We start from the raw sequence: 18,628 nt of genomic DNA, 5'->3' as shown, positions 1-18,628 counted from the left end.
CGTAATGACCACATCAAGATCACCACCGGTACCCACTGACACCATCATAGGTTTGGCCTGTGGGACCGTTTTCTCACCTTGTAACAGAGAGACAGCTCTCGATGGCTCCGCCCGTGGCGCCGAAGACAATGCATCCGGTCTCCGAGGTGCCCTACCCGATGGGCCGCGCTCTCTTCTCCCTTGCAGTTGCCTCTGGACCACTGGAGCCTGTAAAACACTATGAGAGGAATGAGAGGGCACCCCCCCCTCAAGATCCCGCAGTTCACCTTCTTCGGGACTCTCTTCGTCATAGTCCAACACCACTGAGTCCGCACTAGTATGCATCATATCACCACGGGTCTTACCTAACCCGGTATCAACCACAGAACATTTTAAAGATTTCGAAACTCCAGGAGGGGGAGCAGACTGTACACGCCTGTACCTCCCTGGGCGCTGACTCTGTTGCTCCATAGCCGCCGGCAAGGCCTGCCACCTATACCTGCTACTCGTTGGGGCCAGCGGGATCACGCCAGACCCTCGTGTGCTGGCCGCGTCGGGTTCCCTCGGTGGAACAGAGAGGGCCGCGCTAGGCACTCTCCTCACTTCCCCTTGGCGAAAATGGACTGGACTGCGCCCTGCCAAGTCTGGAACGCCGCGCCTAACCTCATCCTGAAAAGAAAAAGTTTGGACTGGTGTGCTAGGGTTCCTACCATCCACAGACCAACCATACACCATCTCCCTACGAGTCGAATCGACAACCCCCTTCTGACCTCTCTCCAAAGAACGGCCTCGCGCGTCATGCCTCAATGGAACCACCGGAATCGGAGAACCGCCTACCACCTCGACGTCGGCACTATGATCCAAATTATCAAGTGCCGAAAAGGAAGCGCGACTAACAGCTCTAGGGGCTGAGTCCTGGCCTGCTAAATCCCTCTGAAAAGTACGATGTGCCAGGCCCGCCGCGCCAAAATGTTCCCAGCCTGGAGAACCACACATGAAAAACGGACCCCCAGAGGCCCCAGATAAGTGCAGAGCTGTACTCCTGGGTCCTCTTATAGGCCCGCCACTCACCTGACCAAAACCTCTATCGGGGCCCAACAAAGTGCCCTGGAAACTAAACCCCGCCGCATTCATGGCCCCAGGAGCCGGAAAACCACCCATACCCATTCCGGACGTACCAACAACCGCAGGACCCCCACCAAAAGCCATCTGACGATTCTGTACTCCCGATTGAAATGGGCCACCCCTCAAACATGGAACACACCTACCTTCAGCTCTTAAACCTTCACCCTGGTCCAAACCATACCTCGCACCACTAAAGGAAACATTGACGCCCATTTGGGCCCATTCACCCTCACCTCGAGAGCCACCGCCCCCAGAAACCACCTCACCAACCGTCGATCCCGGGGTAGAAAACAATAACGGACTCCCCACATTGCCTCCAAAATCAACCGCTCCCGCGTCAGCCTCTGGGGCCACCACCTGTACAACAGACGATAAAACAGTACTGGATCCCACCAAACCCCCCTCATGGCCCTCCCCAACTCGAACATTGAGCGGAAAACGACCTAAAGGAGTTAACAATCGCTGACCATCGTCAGGGGCGAACTGAGTTTCACCAACAACCAAACTGTCCTCCTGGGCCCCAAGGGCAACCTGGTCCCGGGCGGAGTCCTGCAACACAAATTGCACCGAGCTCCTACGACCTCCGCGCACGGAAACACCGTCCGCAGCCTGTCCCCGCCGCTCAAAAAGCGGATCCGAGGCGGAGCGTTTCTTGCTACCTCCCCGTCCACTCTTGCCCCCTTTCTTCGACCCCTGACCCCGTCCCGCCTTTAACGGAAAGTCTCCAGTACCAGAAGGAACACCCGTCCCCCCACTTAACATGCCCGGGGCCACCGGAGCCTCCGAAACACCCGGCTCCCCCCGGGACGACCTTTGCGGGACCGGCTTCCGGGACCGGGAGCGGCCCCTCTCGCTTACCTGACTCGGCCGTCTCCTCTTCGGCGACGAACACGCCATTACTGCGGCCACTACGCCGGCAGAGGCCTGGCGGTGCGGCCTATCCTGACCACCTCCCGCGAGCAAGTCCAATCGACCGGCATCAGCCAATAAGCGCATCGCCTCCAGAACTCGTGCGTCTTCCATTACTAATCTCAAAGTATATCTCTACAGGCAAAGAATGAAAAAGAAAGGCACACACACAAGATACTCTCCCAAAAAGTTAAAGCACCTAGCCACCAGGTCACCAAACCTAAAATGGTGGCGGATAGCGGGAAAGGTGGAATTTATACTTGGGCTGGCTGGTCCTACTAGACCAGCCCAAAACTAGAACATTCTGGCAACTTCTGGAAATAACCCCTCGCAGCCCTCCCAAACCGCCCGGGGGAGGAGACCTCCCTTCGGTCGGCTCCCTCCCCCAAGCCCCCCTTATGCCGCGCTACCACTGCTCCGCTCTCTGCCATCGTGTTCGAGGTTATTTTTAGAATCTGGCACATTAAATGCATGGGCACATTATTGCTTACTTGCTTTGTATAGAGTTGCACCTTTTTGTGTAATAAAATATATATTTGTTTAAGTCACCAGGGCCGTCGAAGGAGATGTCACATTTTTTGGAAGGGGGCTGTCGGATTCCGATTTGTATCTAAAGGAAAAAGCATGAGCCGAACCATCAAGAGATGTAAATTGGGACACAAATGGGAAGAAAGAATAGGATATAAACTTTAAAATATAATAAAAGTATGCAAATGAGTCGTGTCCATTCTAAGAGTTATAGTCCCAATTGTTTAATAAGATAAACATAACTACAAGTCCCAGAATGCAGTGTTGAAGTGCTTTGCTATACATTTCCGTTGGCGCCGGAAGTGACGTCATGTTTGAGCGTCGGGCAGTCGTTAGGTCAACATGCGCGGGTCAGCAAGATATTTACAAAAGTGGGCGCCTGTTCAACCTCTTCTTCTAGAGCATTGCAGATTTCTTTAGCGCTTCTCGAACGTTTGCATGTTGGTGTGAGAGAAACCTTTATCGGGAAGGGAGCAAGAGATCGAATTACTGCTTCTCAGGTAATTGAGGGACATGTGTTTTTGATGATTCAGGAAGGTTTCGCTTTGTTTAGACCGCCCTCTAATGAACCAGTTATGGCTGTGTTTGCTTCCGACCTATGATAAGGGGCCCATTTTCCTTGTATTGGGGCTAATAGCACTCTTGCTACGCTGCTGAGGACAGGCATCTTACTCCCTTCGGATTTCCCCAGCCCTTCTCTGACACCGTTTTGCCACTTATGAGAGCCCGTACCCAGGGAGCACCCCACCCCGCGTTGCTTTCCACAGGCGGCCTTAAGCCACACTGCCAGGGGGACAAGGTTATAGTTCAGGAGCATAGAAGCGGGCGGGAGGGGGAGGTTGTCTGCCTCTTGCGGAGTCCATTTTGGGCAACGTGGAGGAAAGAGCAAGCAATTGGCTATTTCACTGTAATCTGTGGATCAATTCATTTAAGTCCGATGCCTCGTTATTCCCAGCAGCAGAAGTTCGTTGCTGAGGGTGGACTATATTATTACCATTATTGGCGGAATTGTTTACAACTAGAGGTGGCCAGGATATGCGTATTATTAATTTAAGGGAGAATGACCTTGTTAAGCTGCCTGGTTTGACGCTGATTAAACAAAGGAAGGATGGTTCGCAACTGGTGTTAGATACGTGGGCAGGCAGCTGTATTGTATAGCTGTAGTTTGTGCCTAGGACAGGCGCTTTGAGGCATGCTTCTGTAGACAAAGCCAGGCAAAAATGTAAGAGGGCCGTGCAAGTTATTGCGAAAGTAACACTTTTCAAAATTAAAGAGGTGAATGAATATTTGTTTAGGTCCGATGGTGTCAATTTATCGAAGTTGACAAGGATTATTGGCAATGGTGTGCAACGAAAAGCTGCCATATAAGAGAAGTTAAAGAGGTGACACTGGTGTGGCAGGAAAACCGCTTCCGATGGAGAATCAGGTGAAGGGAAGAGTAGGTCTGAGGATGGTGACCAAGACAAAGAGGAGTTTGTTTCGAGATGAGTGTTTGGGTGTGAGAGAGAGATTGGGCAATGTAAAGAAAGAGCTGTGAAGGGAAGATGAAAGGATGATGTTAGGAGTTAAGGGGAGTCGTTTCGGGGTATGTTACAAAGTTGTGGAGTTTTTGAGAGGGGGGTGTCAGGATTGAATGACGGTTTCCTAAAAGCCAACATGACATGTTAGATTGCTGTAAACTACAGATATGATAATATAATCATGCAGCGTACTGTAAAGTAATCTTTCTTCGCTCTATCACGATTGCTGTCATATGTGTTCATAACCAGATAAATACTATGATTTTTGTTACTATATAAATATGTCACTCACCACGATGTTTGCACTTATGTCTTATGCTCCAAAATACTTGGAGACGAGGGTCACCTACGCTTTTCACACACACGTAATACTCATGATAGTGTAGATTTACACCGTTTTCGACAATCTCTAGAAAATATCCCCTCGATGTTAATCAGTGTCATTATGTCCCCTTTTAACCTCTGATCCCCTCCCCCTTTTTCAAATTCTTACAATACATCTCTATGTTGGGTGTTATTTAACACGCATATATTCTATTCACTTTCTTTATTTAATATCGGATTTATCTGCTATCGATATTTATATAAAGACATCCAAAACTAAATGCCATCTGTACTCCACACTCCAGTAAGATGAGTATTTCTTCCCTTTTTTTGCCATTTATCAGCTAACATAAGGGAGAGTTAGCGCTCTAGCGTTTATATTCGGAATTCAGGTACTTAAACCGGCCTGACTTCCGGTCACGTGTCCGCCACAGATACGCGGCGCCGGGGAATCTAAAGAGGGGGAACTCTACAGATTAGGTAAGCGAGCCCCCTTATCTGAGTAATTTTAAGTCGTGCAAAACTCAGCACGTCTGGTTGATAAGACGTTTTTCCCCCTTTTTGCGGGGTATAACTAATTACTGCCCTTGTACATATTTAGGTGAACTGCCTCTTCGTTCCACACGGCGTACAAGCCAACAGCGAACTGGTTTCTTTTCCCCTCCCAGTTGTCACACTACTCGTGATTAATCGAGGTAGGTCCCCTTATATATTATATATATTTTTTATACTCTCTGTCTCCCATAAATGTCATAGTCTTTATGTACCTTATCGAAGAATAAGAATCTGTTGTAAGTCTCCTGTACACGTTGCATAATTACAGATCCGGCACAGCCTAAATGCAATAGGTCTCGCATTTGCGACAGTTTAAGCGATTGGCATTGTAAATGACAATGCCTTTTATTGATCTGTTTTAAAAACCACATAAATAAAAGGCATTTTTATTTACAATGCCAATAGCTCAAACTCTGGAAGATATGAGACCTATTGCATTACAAATGCTTGTTAATACATCCAGTCTTCTTCAGCCTCACCTCTTCTCCCTTTCTGTGCTTCACATACCCTTAACATTCATCTCCCCATTTTGCTTACTTCATCTACTTAACTGCTGTGACAAACCCCAGCAAAATCGACACAATGGTTCTCTTCGTTGGTTTTGGGAAATCCTGCAATATATTTCTACGTAATGTAAATCATTTGTATATGTTTTTATAAGGTGTTTATTTTTATTTTGTATGGCTAATAAATATGTATTTTTGGTTGAGCTTTGGCAGCGTGCAAGCGTTGCTGCAAGCAAGACCTTCTGTAATCGATACAACTGCTTTATTCCTGCCTACAATTGGTTTATTCCAGGGTTTAACTTTTTTGCCGCCTCCTGTCTTGTGTTCACAGCTAATGCCTCACTTCCTTTCCTCTTTATATCCAGCCCAGGTTTAATAAGGGAAACAAAAGAATAATAGTTTTTCCACTCTCCGTGGATCAGATAAATCAGATAAGTAACTATGTCCTTCTAACCATATATAACCTCATCATCCTACCATATACCTGATAGACGAGGATTCTTTGGTGAAATCTATCTTTCTTCTCCCATTGTATTCTGTGCAGGATGAGAGGCTGAAGAAATCTGGTGCGAAGAAACAGAGCTACACAAGCAGGTACCTCCAGCGAGTGAACATGGATGCGGACAGGAACCCGGAAGAAGAGATCAACTACCTGTAAGAGAAAGACCCGCGTGAATGAGCCGTAACATGTCAGAGATGTCCAATCAAGGTACCATGTTGCGGGACAACAGGAACCGAGCAGGTAAGTGGACAACACAAAGGGAGTGCGGGAAATGCAAGGCAGATCTGTGACTGAACGCGAACCACGTTCTTGTTACAGACTGACCAATTTATCCACACTTGACTCCACCCAGCACCCTGTCTGCAACAGCAGCGGACTTGACTGACGATGCCCGCACCCTGCTCTTCTTGAGCCTTGTTCTGTCTAATGCTGGGTGTGTAGGGCCTTGTTTTTTGAGAACCAGTTTTTGTGTCATAGATTATGACCATCTTCAATATTACCTGTTCTAGATGTTGAAAGGAGGATGTAGAATGGATACTTGTTCAATGAATTTGAAATGCTTTGATAGTTATGGAACAGCTAGATCACTGGTATCCTGGAAAGCTATCACTCTGCCCTGATAGTATTTCCAGAGGCATATTTGTTTGAATGAGTGGTGAAGGGGCTTGGTGCCACAGCCATGAAACTGTAAAGGGACAACATTGAATCAGTCAACTGTTAAATGCCGAACTTGTCACTTCCCCAAGCTGGAAAAGAACACACAGGATATCTCTCTTGTGTCTCTGGATGTCTTAGATGTCTATTTCTGACCTGCACCATTAGTTGGCCATGTGAAATCCACTGCAACCGTGGCTGTGCATTGAGATTTAGTCTTACAAAAATGTTTGACCCCTTGCAGCAATAACCTTACCTTTCTCATGCTACCTTGACAAAAATATTAACGTATGTCCATGTGCTAATATATAGTGAACCCCTAGTTTTTCCAAGTTTTTCTCAGTCAGTAAGACTAAGCAACTTTCCACCTGAAAAAAGAAATAGCAACAGGTGACCTGACATTATATATCCATTGTCCATGGTCTGGATCACAGAGTTGTGCCCTGTTCCTTATAATCATGAGTCCATTAAGTTATGTGGTCAGTGCCCCATTCCGATTGGCGGTGAAAAGTGCCATGGAGCAAACTTGCCTTGCTCTTACTAGGCATGGCCTCATGGCTCTGTTTGCATTTGTGAACTGGTATTGGGGGATTCTGTTGCCCAAGCTGAACCACACCCAGCCACTACTGGCACAATTTGCACTCTGATTGATTTAGGACTATGAAAATACATGAATATGCATACAGCGTTAAAATATATGTTTGCATATGTGGTCCTGGATCATATCATTGTACATGGACTCCTTCACACTTAACTAACAGAGTTCAGGCTCAACATGGCTGCCTCCATGATGGTTTTGTAAATGAAATCTGGTATTGATTGCTTTCTGTTTGCAGAGGAAGTGTGACAGCGCCCGGTGAACAGCAGCAGTTTCTTCACTTGGACAGGTGAGTCTTCTTTACCTCCTGCCTACCTCTTCATCGATGCCTTGCTCTCACCATACCTCTTTGACCAAGTAACCTTAATGTTAAACTTATGAACCCTTGTAAGCATATCTCATCGGGCACACTATATGAAATAAATGGATTGGAGTATTTTAAAGGAAGCCCGTCCTATTAAAAACCTAAAATAGTGGCGTTAACATGATACTGATGTATGTTAATTTTTTTTTCCTCCAGACTCTTTGAAGTCTATGTGCACGGATAAAGGCTGGCCATCACTGGAAAACAGAACTATGAGAAGGAAGCTGGCTATAAAGATTTGCAATACTGGAAGAGGACTAAAGAGGAAACTGAATCTAAAAACAAAAATTGAAGTTGCTGGCTTTCATTAAGCCTTTTTGTTCTTTTTGTATTATTCTGGCATTTTCCCCTCTTGAACAGTGTCCAGGACTTTCTCTATGTTCTCTTGTTCAGTATCCTGCCTCGTATGAGGCCAAAGGTGTGTTTTAGAACAATAAAATTACATCTTAACACATCCCCTTTGATGCTTTTTAATTTAACCATTACTTTTTTCAGTCTTTTGCCACTGGTCACCACATTAAACAGCTTCAGCTAATGCTCTGTACCTCAAAGTAAGGCAAGTCTCAGTGAGTCAGGAGTATGGGAGTAGCTGCACAAGTTGTTAATCTTATCTGAATGCAAAATATAACATTGTTGAAGCCACAACTTTTGTATCCATCTGGTCTTGCTACAGCACAAAGCTAGCCAGAAGGAATCTTTATAAGATTTATTTTGTACAGTGCATTCATCTCACAGTAGAGTTTAAAAAATAATCTTTCCAGAGTAGGAGAATATTAATGTTATAATTGGGACCAGATTTATGGAAGTATTGTTTTTGGTTTGCTTAAGCTTTATAATGCGGACTTGACACACAATCTTTTCAGGATTTATAAACCAGAGCAAATTGGTATTTGTTACAACACTCTTCCACATGGGAAACGTTTTCAGGTTTTTCTAGGCATAGTATTTTTTGTACTGCAAGGGGGCCCTTCCAGTAAAAAACCTAAGCTAGACACCTTTGCACCATAGTGCAAACGCATGTGCATGGTTCTCGACTGCCTAATGGTGCAGTGGTGCAAGGGAGAGGGGTAGACATGGCACTTTCCTGCTCTCTCCCTGTGATGCAACGCAGTCAATTTGGGTGTTGTGCTGTGTTAAGTGACACTTTTGTAAAGCTAGGCCTTACTTTAGAACGAATGGCATTGCAAATAATTCATGGTATTGTATAAAGAGGGCATATTGCATCCAAGAGGCCTGTTTTTGACAGGAAGGTTCATTGAGGAGGTGATCCTCTAAATATTTCCCTACCACCAAATCCATATTCCTAAACTAATAGTGGGTCCCTGCCAGGGAATACTGGCAGTCGGCTAATGTGCTTGTAACATGGTATTTTTAAGGTGTAATCCAGCCCGTAATGATTTATTATTGATCCACAGCCACTCTAAGTTATTCATTAAATCACCTGGGAGCTATCTACACTTGGCCTGCCGTTGGTAAAAAAAAAACCTGCAAGAGTTTTCATAGCCATCTTAAAGCCCTTATGTAGTCATTGTCTAGTAATCCACGCTCATTCTGTAGTTGTCCTAATATAATCCTAAAGAATCTATGCTCATTTTTGAGTTATCATTAAATTATCCTGGAGTAGTCCACACTCATCCTGAAATTATCATGGGGTCATTCCAGAGTAATCCACTTCCATCCTAAAGCGGTAATAGGATCATCCAGGAATATTCCACAATCATCCTTAAATTGTCTGGAGCCCATCCTGGAGTAATTCACACTCATCCTAAAGTTGTCAATTAGTATTCGTGGAGTTGTAAAAGGTAATCACTCCCTGCCAGTGGAAGTCATCAGAACACCATCCTAGAATAGTTTTTGTGATTACAGTAAGAGTCATCCCAACACCATCCTAGAATAGTTTTTGTGATTACAGTAAGAGTCATCCCAACACCATCCTAGAATAGTTTTTGTGATTACAGTAAGAGTCATCCCAACACCATCCTAGAATAGTTTTTGTGATTACAGTAAGAGTCATCCCATTTAAATTTTTTTCCCTGTGGGCAGACTTCAGGATGGTTTGGGATGACGTCCCTAGATAATTGCAGGAGAAGTCATCCAATGACTTCAGAATCACTCCAGGATGATCTTCCTTTTTGACCAGGGTAGATACCATGTAATTACGGGCATGTAAACTGACGCACCTTGTCTGTAAATTGATCTTTCCCCCCGTAGTGCAGGCTGAACACTAACACACTAAACCTGGCCTTAAAGCACATTTATTTCGTATATGACGTAATTGCTTGCCGTGCGCCGGGTTTTAGCAGTTATTGCTGGCCAGTTTACATTGACGTTTACCGAATTCCCCGTCGTCCCATCCAAGTCGGCAGTGAACCAAGCTTGCCTGCGACATCGAAATGGGCATTTAATAATTATCTACTGTCTCTTGGTTTGAGGCCAGCACGTGCTGCCAGCCCATGTTCGTAAGTGAGGGCCCGGGTTTCAGGCCTGGCCCGAGGCAGCGAAGTGTGCTGAGGTTATTGTTACAATTTCGTTGGCCGATGCCGGCACACCAATGTACGGGGATTTACTGCTGCCAGAACTAGAACTAAAATGTGATTCAGCTACCCGTGTTGCGGCCATTGCCTGTGCCTGTAGGGATGGGGAAGTCGCCCATATTTGCCAAGTGACCTTAAAAGCGGTGTATGTGAGGCAGGTTTACCGTCGTGTTGCCTTCTTGGTAGCCGAAATGTTTAAAGAAATGATCCAATGTTACTCATTTGTTACTATTGGGATTACACGGGACACGGATGCGGAGACTAGGCTGCGCAATTGGTTTTTAAAACCACAAGATCCTCGCCGCATGCCGTTTTGTATATCAGAGACGAGGTGGCCTAACGGCTAGGGCGCTCGACCTCGGACCGAGAGGACCCATGTTCGAGTCCCGGTCACAGTCCCCTGAGCAGAAATCAAGGCAAACGATCCATTTTGTGCTTTAAAAGCGCAACATAGCTGAAAATGCAGCTTCTTGTGACCAATTAAGTAATTTAAAAGAGATTCCTGTAATGTGTCCTCAGCAACTTGTTCATTGAAGAACTTACCAACAAATTTGGATCGCATTCGGGGCGGCGGTTTGTGTGGCCTGGGGGCCGAGGGAGAGCGTGCCCAGCTGCGGTTTGTGTGGCCTGGGCCCGAGGGAGAGCGTGCCGGGCAGTGCAGTCAAGGGCAGGACCCCCTTGGGTTCTCAGCGGGGGCCGGAATGCGGGTCCTAATCAAGATGTCGCACTGTAGGGCCCCACCGGTATGCGGCGGTATACGAAGAGTATAAATAATTGCCCAAGGTCTCTGAATAGTTGTTGCCAGACTCGAAACGAGTACCCGCAACTATGAAGTTAATGGCAGAGAGTTGGATGCATGTGCTTTTAAGATCTTGCTCGATTGGGTGAGAGTTAACATCCAGATTGTCAGTTTCAGAGATAGAGAGGAGCTTGGTGCTGGTTTTCGATACAGCGATTCTTTACAGGTTCAAGTAAGTCTGCTATAGCCATTGTTACAAATGAGAAACAGTTTACCAGTTTACATAGGCTGCTGGACTCACTACTGATCTGTTTATGAAAGTGGCTTCTGATACACGAGCAGATAACAGGGCTAGGCTTTGAGAAATAGTACTGCCTGATGCACTTGGCCTTTTTGCACGGCATCCCAAAACATTCGCCTTCACTCCTACTAACTTTGCTGAATTTGTTCTTATTGGTAGAAGGGACTGATTTCCTAATTGTAATAGTTTTAAGTGTTGCTCGGGCTCAATTGTATTTGGACATTATTATATTACCAGTAGCGTCTCCTTTACAAGGGAGCCTGTGGGGGTCTACGGGCTTGCTACACTCCAGCTTTGCACCTTTAATTCGCCCTCCACCACGCTTTTAAGATTCGCTCTCGCAGAGCTAATTCAGACACGGCCCGTCGTCGGGAGGGTTAATCAAAAAAGTAATTGTGGATCCATGCAGCCGACGCTAGCAGCGGGTGTGCAACTGACACAGCAAAAGGGCGACAAAGGCAAGTCCAGCTGTGCCCAGCCGCGGCCAGAACACGCCAAGCGCCACGAGCGGTATTATTAGTAGGTGTGGCAAGCACTATTCCAGGATGTCAAGGCTTTCGAAGGAAGTTCCTGATTCAGTGCCCCCTTCATAAATCATTAGCTGGGTTATTGGTGGAGGTAATAGTACCGGCAGAGATTGGAGCAGTGGTATAGCTGCAACGTTCTCAGCTTGTTTAGCTGCACGTTAACAAGTTCGCCTTTTAGCACATTCCTGTTAATGTTTCATTAAGCAGGTTAATATTGCCTTTTGCTCATCGGCACAAAGCGCGCTGTACAATTGCGATCAGCTCATTGCACTAGACATTTTGGTAAGCATTGTGCGTACAAGCTCTCATGGGGTAGGTAGGAGTATTATTATCAATAGATTCCCCCTGCCCTGTGCACAATTGTGTTAATGTAATTTTAGCGACTTGTTATGACTCTTTTGCACTGTAGGGTCAATGTTTGCGTTAGGCGTTACGAACAATGTTTTGTGCACTTAAACCCAGCAGGTGACGCAAGTTGACGTCTCGTCTCAAGATGTTTACACTTGTTGCCCCTTTGCATAGTAACCTCTAATGCCATTTGTTGCGGAGTAAACCCTGCGTGTCAATCCTGCCCGCTAAGGGTATAACATTGCAGCTGTGGTTATATCGTGCTAAATGTAGGGCCTGCTGATATATACGGCCAGTGGCTTAGCAACATATGATATTCGCCGTGCTCTCACTATTTTTCGATATTTGGTCAACATAATTTTGATTTAGCAGATCTTATTACGAATCAAAGTCCGGATCGGTAGCTTCTTACTGAGACCTGGCAGAAGCTGCCGCGGCTTTCTATTTTGTTACCGTGGTTCACCCTGGATTACAGATATATTGGCGAGATAGACCCCTTAAAAGGGGTGGAGGGCTGGCCATAATTGACAGATAACCTCTTGCAGCCAATTGTTCTGTTATTGATTCGGAATGTGAAGCACTTTACTTTTCACTAGAACTTAACCATAAAATATCCTTTAATGCATCCAAAGTTTGAGGCTGCATCAATCAGTGATCCCATTGACAGAATCCCTCTAATCGATTTAAGACACAATGTGTTTTTCCAATTTCTCTTGTTATTAGTGAACAGGTAATAAAAACAAAAGGATTATAGAAGCAAAAGCGGGTTCCCTGTTGGCCCCTTGTCCTCCTTCTACTATTACTACTTTGCCAGGATGATAGGACTAATCTTGCAAATATTTGAATGACAGCACGTCACAATTGTCATTGCCACATTTCCATACAAGGAAATGTGTCCAGTTTATCTCACGAACTGCAGTGTCAGAGAGAGAGTTGAGCATAGCACCATCAGAGTTCACGAATATATTTATCCTTACGGAATACTGCATGGTCGGAATAACTTATGTACTATGCCATCCATCGATGTCCAATATAAAGCATCATAACATACAACTGATAGTGGAAGAACCAATTTATATAACCTAGCTAAAGCAAGTGTAGATTAAACACAGCATGAAAGAAATGATTACTATGCAAAATAGATTGTTTACAAAGCACGTCCTGTGTCAGATTGTACCAATGCACAGCACTACAACTAACAGATATAACAGAAGGCAATGTGCATGTGTAAATGACCTGGCGGCTCTAAGTACAGTAATATGACCAGGGAGGAAAGGGAATTGTGGATGAAATCTTCAACTCAGTTTTGGGTCACAAAATAAAAGACACCTCAATGTCTGGGGTGGAGCCAAACTCCCCGAGGTGAAGCGGAGTACACACTTATACCTGTGGCTGCTACTCCGCCATGGCAAGGGATCACAGGATCTGGGGAGAAGTGATTCGCCCAATCCACGGGCTCATGAATGTTTGTCCGCCCGCCTGGACTGGCCATACCTTCATTAGCACTTTCCATGTTCTCCACCGGACTGCAGGGTAGCCCGGGGGGAGAACATCCCAGGCTCCCATTGCGTGTCCGAGCACCGAGCCACGGTGCTCAGCCCAAGCACAACGGTGGATTGTAGCTCTGCGATTTGCCATGGGGAACCTGGTGCCTCCTGCTTCCTGTTCGGGCTAGGACAGAGGTAGACGCAGGGGAGATGCGGCAATCAGGTTAGTTTTGTGTTAACATCAGGGTAAAGGGCGCAGGGGCAAGCCCTTTTGAGCGAGAGTAGAGGGCCATCAAAAAGTATCAACAGTAGTAGGTAGTTTCTACTGAGTACTCAGCATTTGGAAAATCCTCACCCCAAATGCCAGGGCGACGCCTCATAGCTGCTTGGAAATGGTCATTCCGATTAAAAGTGAGGGCTGCTGAGCCCGCAGGTTTCCTGACATGAAACTGATATTATAGCTCCATTTTTAGAATGGATGAAGACGGCTTTACAAGTAGGCAGACCCAAGATTCGCTCCAATACAAGCCCTGCTGAGTTGCAGGGAGCTGCCGTGAAGAGTTGCTGGACAGAAGACAGCTATATACATTTGGAGGGTTAAACCTCCAAATTAAACTTAAAGCAACAAAAAAGCAACATCAGATTCAGTTTTCTTTACTAATGTCGCCAGAAAGGACCTATCACTCAGCTTACTAACCGTATAAATAGATTTATTATTAGATCTTTCCAAAATATTAGAGGCAGGATATGTACCGTGTCATACCTTAACGAATTGATCATTGCGAAACAAGACAGAAGCAGAATAGTCACACCACACCAGAGCAAATAAACTAGTACAAGTAACGCGATGCACCTGTGGGCTAGGAAAGTGCAGAGCAAGGACCTCTAGGTCAGCACTTTGTCTCTGCCAAACACACTTCCATAATACAACAGAAAGCATATCCCCCAGTCCACAGCGGGCCATACCAGCATCCCCAGATAGCTTCTGTACAACATGAAAGGTACTATCTTGGCAATGCAGTGCTGTATATTAGGTTGTGTTGAATTACCTTCCAGCCCAGTCACTTATGGGTTTCATAGCCAGGCTTCCCAAGATCATACCCTGAGGATGGGGTGATAATGCACAAAGGTTTTCCGGCGTGCTAATTGGGGAACGTGCTCACAACTTACATTAGCTCTTTCTGAAGGCTCACGTAACCATTAAACCAGTGAAAAGGCGTTAGGAGATTCGGGATATGTTCTGAAAGGACAAGCGCTTTAGAAACAAGCCCTGAATATAGCAGTCAATGCTCCCGGTACTCGGTGTCCACGGCCGCTGGCCAGTTTAAGGAAATATAATGGTCTGCATTGATCTTGGAGTTCTCCATTGATGTAGGCGGTTGAGCCCCTTTCGAAGAATACCTGCAACTTAGGGGAAATAGGGGATGTCTTTGATATCTAATTTATTAGGGCTCTTATCACAGATGGCTATACTTAGCAGAGGTAAGATGATTTGGCAGGGCCCCATGCAACTTGGTGAGTTGTATTCCTGATATGGGGCATTAGCATTTCAGAAGGCCGCCTTGTCATCCCTTAAGGGCGTTGGGTTAGGAAGAATAACAAGTGGGTAGTTATAACTTGGCATGTGGGGTGCCCCCCTTAATGCCCGCTCATTGCAGGGACAGAGGTGTGGGTGAAGGGGCACTCTTATGCCACAAGGCTGGCGGGAAGGGTGAATGCAAACACTTGGAAGCATGGCTTCACCAACACTAATATATCTTGGTTTGGCTTCCCCGGAATGCATTGGGCGGCATTTTTGGTGACTCTGCGTAAGACATTGCGGGAGAATAGGTGGCCGGCAAACATCCTAGTGGGGCACCTAGGGAGGAATTACCTGGTAACATTAGGTGAGAGGCATTTATTGGATGCAATGAGGAGAGACATGAGCATCATGAGCAGGGAATTGGGACAATGCAGCATATTGTGGTCAGGAATATCTCCAAGACCATTATGGCATGGGGCCACATCGCAGGAGGCGCTAGAAGTTACAGCGGCAGTGCTTTAAGTTTGTCAATAAACAACAATTTTCAACACACCGTGTTTTATTGCAGGGACAGAGGTATGGGTGATAGGGCACTCTTATGTCACGGACTGGCGAGATGGGTGAAGGCCAACACCCGGAAGCATAGTTTTAAAAACACAAACATACCATGGTTCGGCTTCCCTGGGATGCACTGGGCAGCACTGTGAGGGACGCTGCGTAAATTTGGAAGGAACACCGGCAGAAGCCAAATATACTGGTGGTACATCTTGAGGGGAACGACCTGGTGGCATTAGGCAAGAGGCGTTTAAGGACCTGAGCACCTTGAGCGGCGAAGTAGGACAGTACAAGGTATACTGGTCAGAACAAAGAGGGGTGGGTTTCATTAGGCATGGCTTGCTGCACGCCAAATCCAGTGGGTGTTGGGAATATGATGGGGTGCACCTATCCAAAGTGGGCATGGCGATCTTCCTATTAGACCTGGGGGAAGCGCTAGAAAAAGCGGGGTGTAGATAGAGTAGGACTAAGGCTAGGTAGTGGGGGCCCTGGGCGCAGCGGGTGCCACGCCCAAGGCTGTGGAAAAGGTGGTAAGGCAACCCCATGCAGGACAGGCGCAGGAACAGGACCTGAAGCCCCCGTGCAAATGCACAGCGATGAGTCATATATAAGCCGAGAGGCCCTTCTCGGGGACTTGGTTCAATGGCACCCCGTTAGTCCTTAGGGCGGTTGTAAGCCTGAACAACCGGGGGTTTGCTAATAACGCCCCGCCTGGATGGGCAAGGTGTGAGTTGACTCTCCCTTGTCCGGAGGGTGGGGCAGGTGGACGATAGGTCCACCGGTGGGAGGCTGGTGCCTCCCAGGATCGACACCTGGCCAGGGCCATTGTGTCCGCATCATTGGCTCAACTTCAGGCGCCCTGCCACGAGGGGTGGCGGGGCTTAGGGGGGTCGCCTGTCAGTTAACCCGCTCTGTTATTTGTATCACAAATAAACCTGCAACTTCTTATTCCCAACTTACTTGTCTGTGTATCATTTGGGAGGGGAAAGTTGTGGGAGGGCGAGGTGTACCGATGCAACTACTATGAAGGATGCCCGATGTCCCTGCAAGGGACCCCATGGGAGGGCAAACCCCGTAGTAGGGCGCAGGAAACCGAGGCCAGCCCTTGGGTGGGAGGAGGCGGGGTCACGCTAGTTCAGGCCACCCCTTCCCTTCCTTGGGAGGTTATTAGGTGAGCTCCTCCTTCACGGCGGCCTCTTTGCTGCTGCCCCTCCACCATTGTGGTCGCAAGGCTGTCCCTCGCCAGCCTTAGGCCCGTTAGCCCCTCCTAGGCCCTTTCCCTCACCCCACGACCCGGACGCGAGGCCCGCAATTTCAACTCCCCTCCCTACCGCTCACCCACTGAAAGGGGGGAAGTGGTGAGGGGGGTTTATTAATATTATTTATGTTTCTTTCAGGTTGCAGGAGGTATTACAGGGCGATCCCCCATGCAGGACAGGCGCAGGAACAGGACCTGAAGCCCCCGTGCAAATGCACAGCGATGAGTCATATATAAGCCGAGGGGCCCTTCTCGGGGACTTGGTTCAACGGCACCCCGTTAGTCCTTAGGGCGGTTGTAAGCCTGAACAACCGGGGGTTTGCTAATAACGCCCCGCCTGGATGGGCAAGGTGTGAGTTGACTCTCCCTTGTCCGGAGGGTGGGGCAGGTGGACGATAGGTCCACCGGTGGGAGGCTGGTGCCTCCCAGGATCGACACCTGGCCAGGGCCATTGTGTCCGCATCATTGGCTCAACTTCAGGCGCCCTGCCACGAGGGGTGGCGGGGCTTAGGGGGGTCGCCTGTCAGTTAACCCGCTCTGTTATTTGTATCACAAATAAACCTGCAACTTCTTATTCCCAACTTACTTGTCTGTGTATCATTTGGGAGGGGAAAGTTGTGGGAGGGCGAGGTGTACCGATGCAACTACTATGGAGGCTGCATAAGTGTACACTAGATGGGCCCTGAGCGACAGGCTTAATCAGCAACTGTCGGATGTTTTGAACCACGTGGTCAGAAAGTTGTACGACACCGCCCACAACCATTGGATGACCTTGCAATATGCTACTGCAGTCGTTCCTGGGATGTGTTCATCTACATTGGCGACCGCATAGGTGTATACCAGTCATCAACAATGGAACTGAGTTATTCAGCATCCAAGGGTTGATTTGAACCACCAGTAGGCGTGGTCAGCCTCAGCAGCACAGTCATATCTTTACATTGAAAAATGCGACCAGTGGGGTCATTCTCTCTGACCATGTATACCGACGCCCGCCTATGTTGCTCACTTATACCATGTGTGTCTGTACACTTGTCCCTTGCCATCAGACACTGCTGCTTCCTACAGTTCCCCATCATCTGCTGCTGTTTGTGGCTTCTGGGAGCAGTCATGTCGCACGTTGATATGGTGAGGGCCGGCCCCTTAACCCTAGAGGAGCTGTAGATCCTTGCAGATGAGGCCTGTCCCCTCTATGGCAGGCTAAATGGCACACCAGAGTTACCGGTAAGTTCCAAATACGCAAATTGCACTCTGCTAGACTGCTTACCTACTGTACATCTAACCAACATTATGCCTTAGACCTTCATCATAATTGCTCTTGTATGGATTGCATGGTCCTTACGTGGGGTACATATGGCAAGCCCTATTGGTTCCAGGGCTTTGTGGAGAGGGTAGTATCCCCGACTCTAGAGAGGGGTAGGGGTGGGATATCTGCTTGTGTCAGCAAATATATAGCGCTAGGCCCTAGAACAGCGACCTGGCCACGCCCAGTCGGAGCACTCCAGAGAACAACCACAGAGATATTCAGCCCGTGCCGTCAGCCACGTGCTCTGACGTCACCTTTCATTAAATACTCCAAAGTATGGTAGCAGCCGGGTGGCTCACCACAGAGAGAATGCAGCCATTGGCATATGTGAAGCAGATCATCTCAAACTGTGTCACAGGCATATCTAGCAGCATCATTCTAGTTCCTGGTACCCATGCTGTGCTGGATAGACACCTCATGGTGTTTGTGCATTGGTGTGGGACACCATCAGTAGCCTTTGCATACATTCATAATGAGTACATGATAATGT

The 18,628-nt window shown here is 47.2% G+C and overlaps 1 long non-coding RNA gene across 1 annotated transcript; it reads left to right on the top strand.

Annotated features, from left to right (window-relative positions):
- The first annotated feature begins 2,899 nt into the window (after positions 1-2,899).
- On the top strand, positions 2,900-7,920 carry LOC147712970 (uncharacterized). The gene is made up of 4 exons (XR_015295778.1): positions 2,900-3,041; positions 5,991-6,188; positions 7,439-7,489; positions 7,721-7,920. It is a non-coding gene; the product is annotated as an uncharacterized LOC147712970 (long non-coding RNA).
- Positions 7,921-18,628: the final 10,708 nt, after the last annotated feature.

Source organism: Lissotriton vulgaris, chromosome 5 (assembly GCF_964263255.1).
Source record: "Lissotriton vulgaris chromosome 5, aLisVul1.2, whole genome shotgun sequence".
In the NCBI taxonomy this organism is placed as follows: domain Eukaryota; kingdom Metazoa; phylum Chordata; class Amphibia; order Caudata; family Salamandridae; genus Lissotriton; species Lissotriton vulgaris.
Note: the sequence above shows the minus strand (reverse complement) of the source record. Positions and strands in the feature narration are given on the sequence as shown.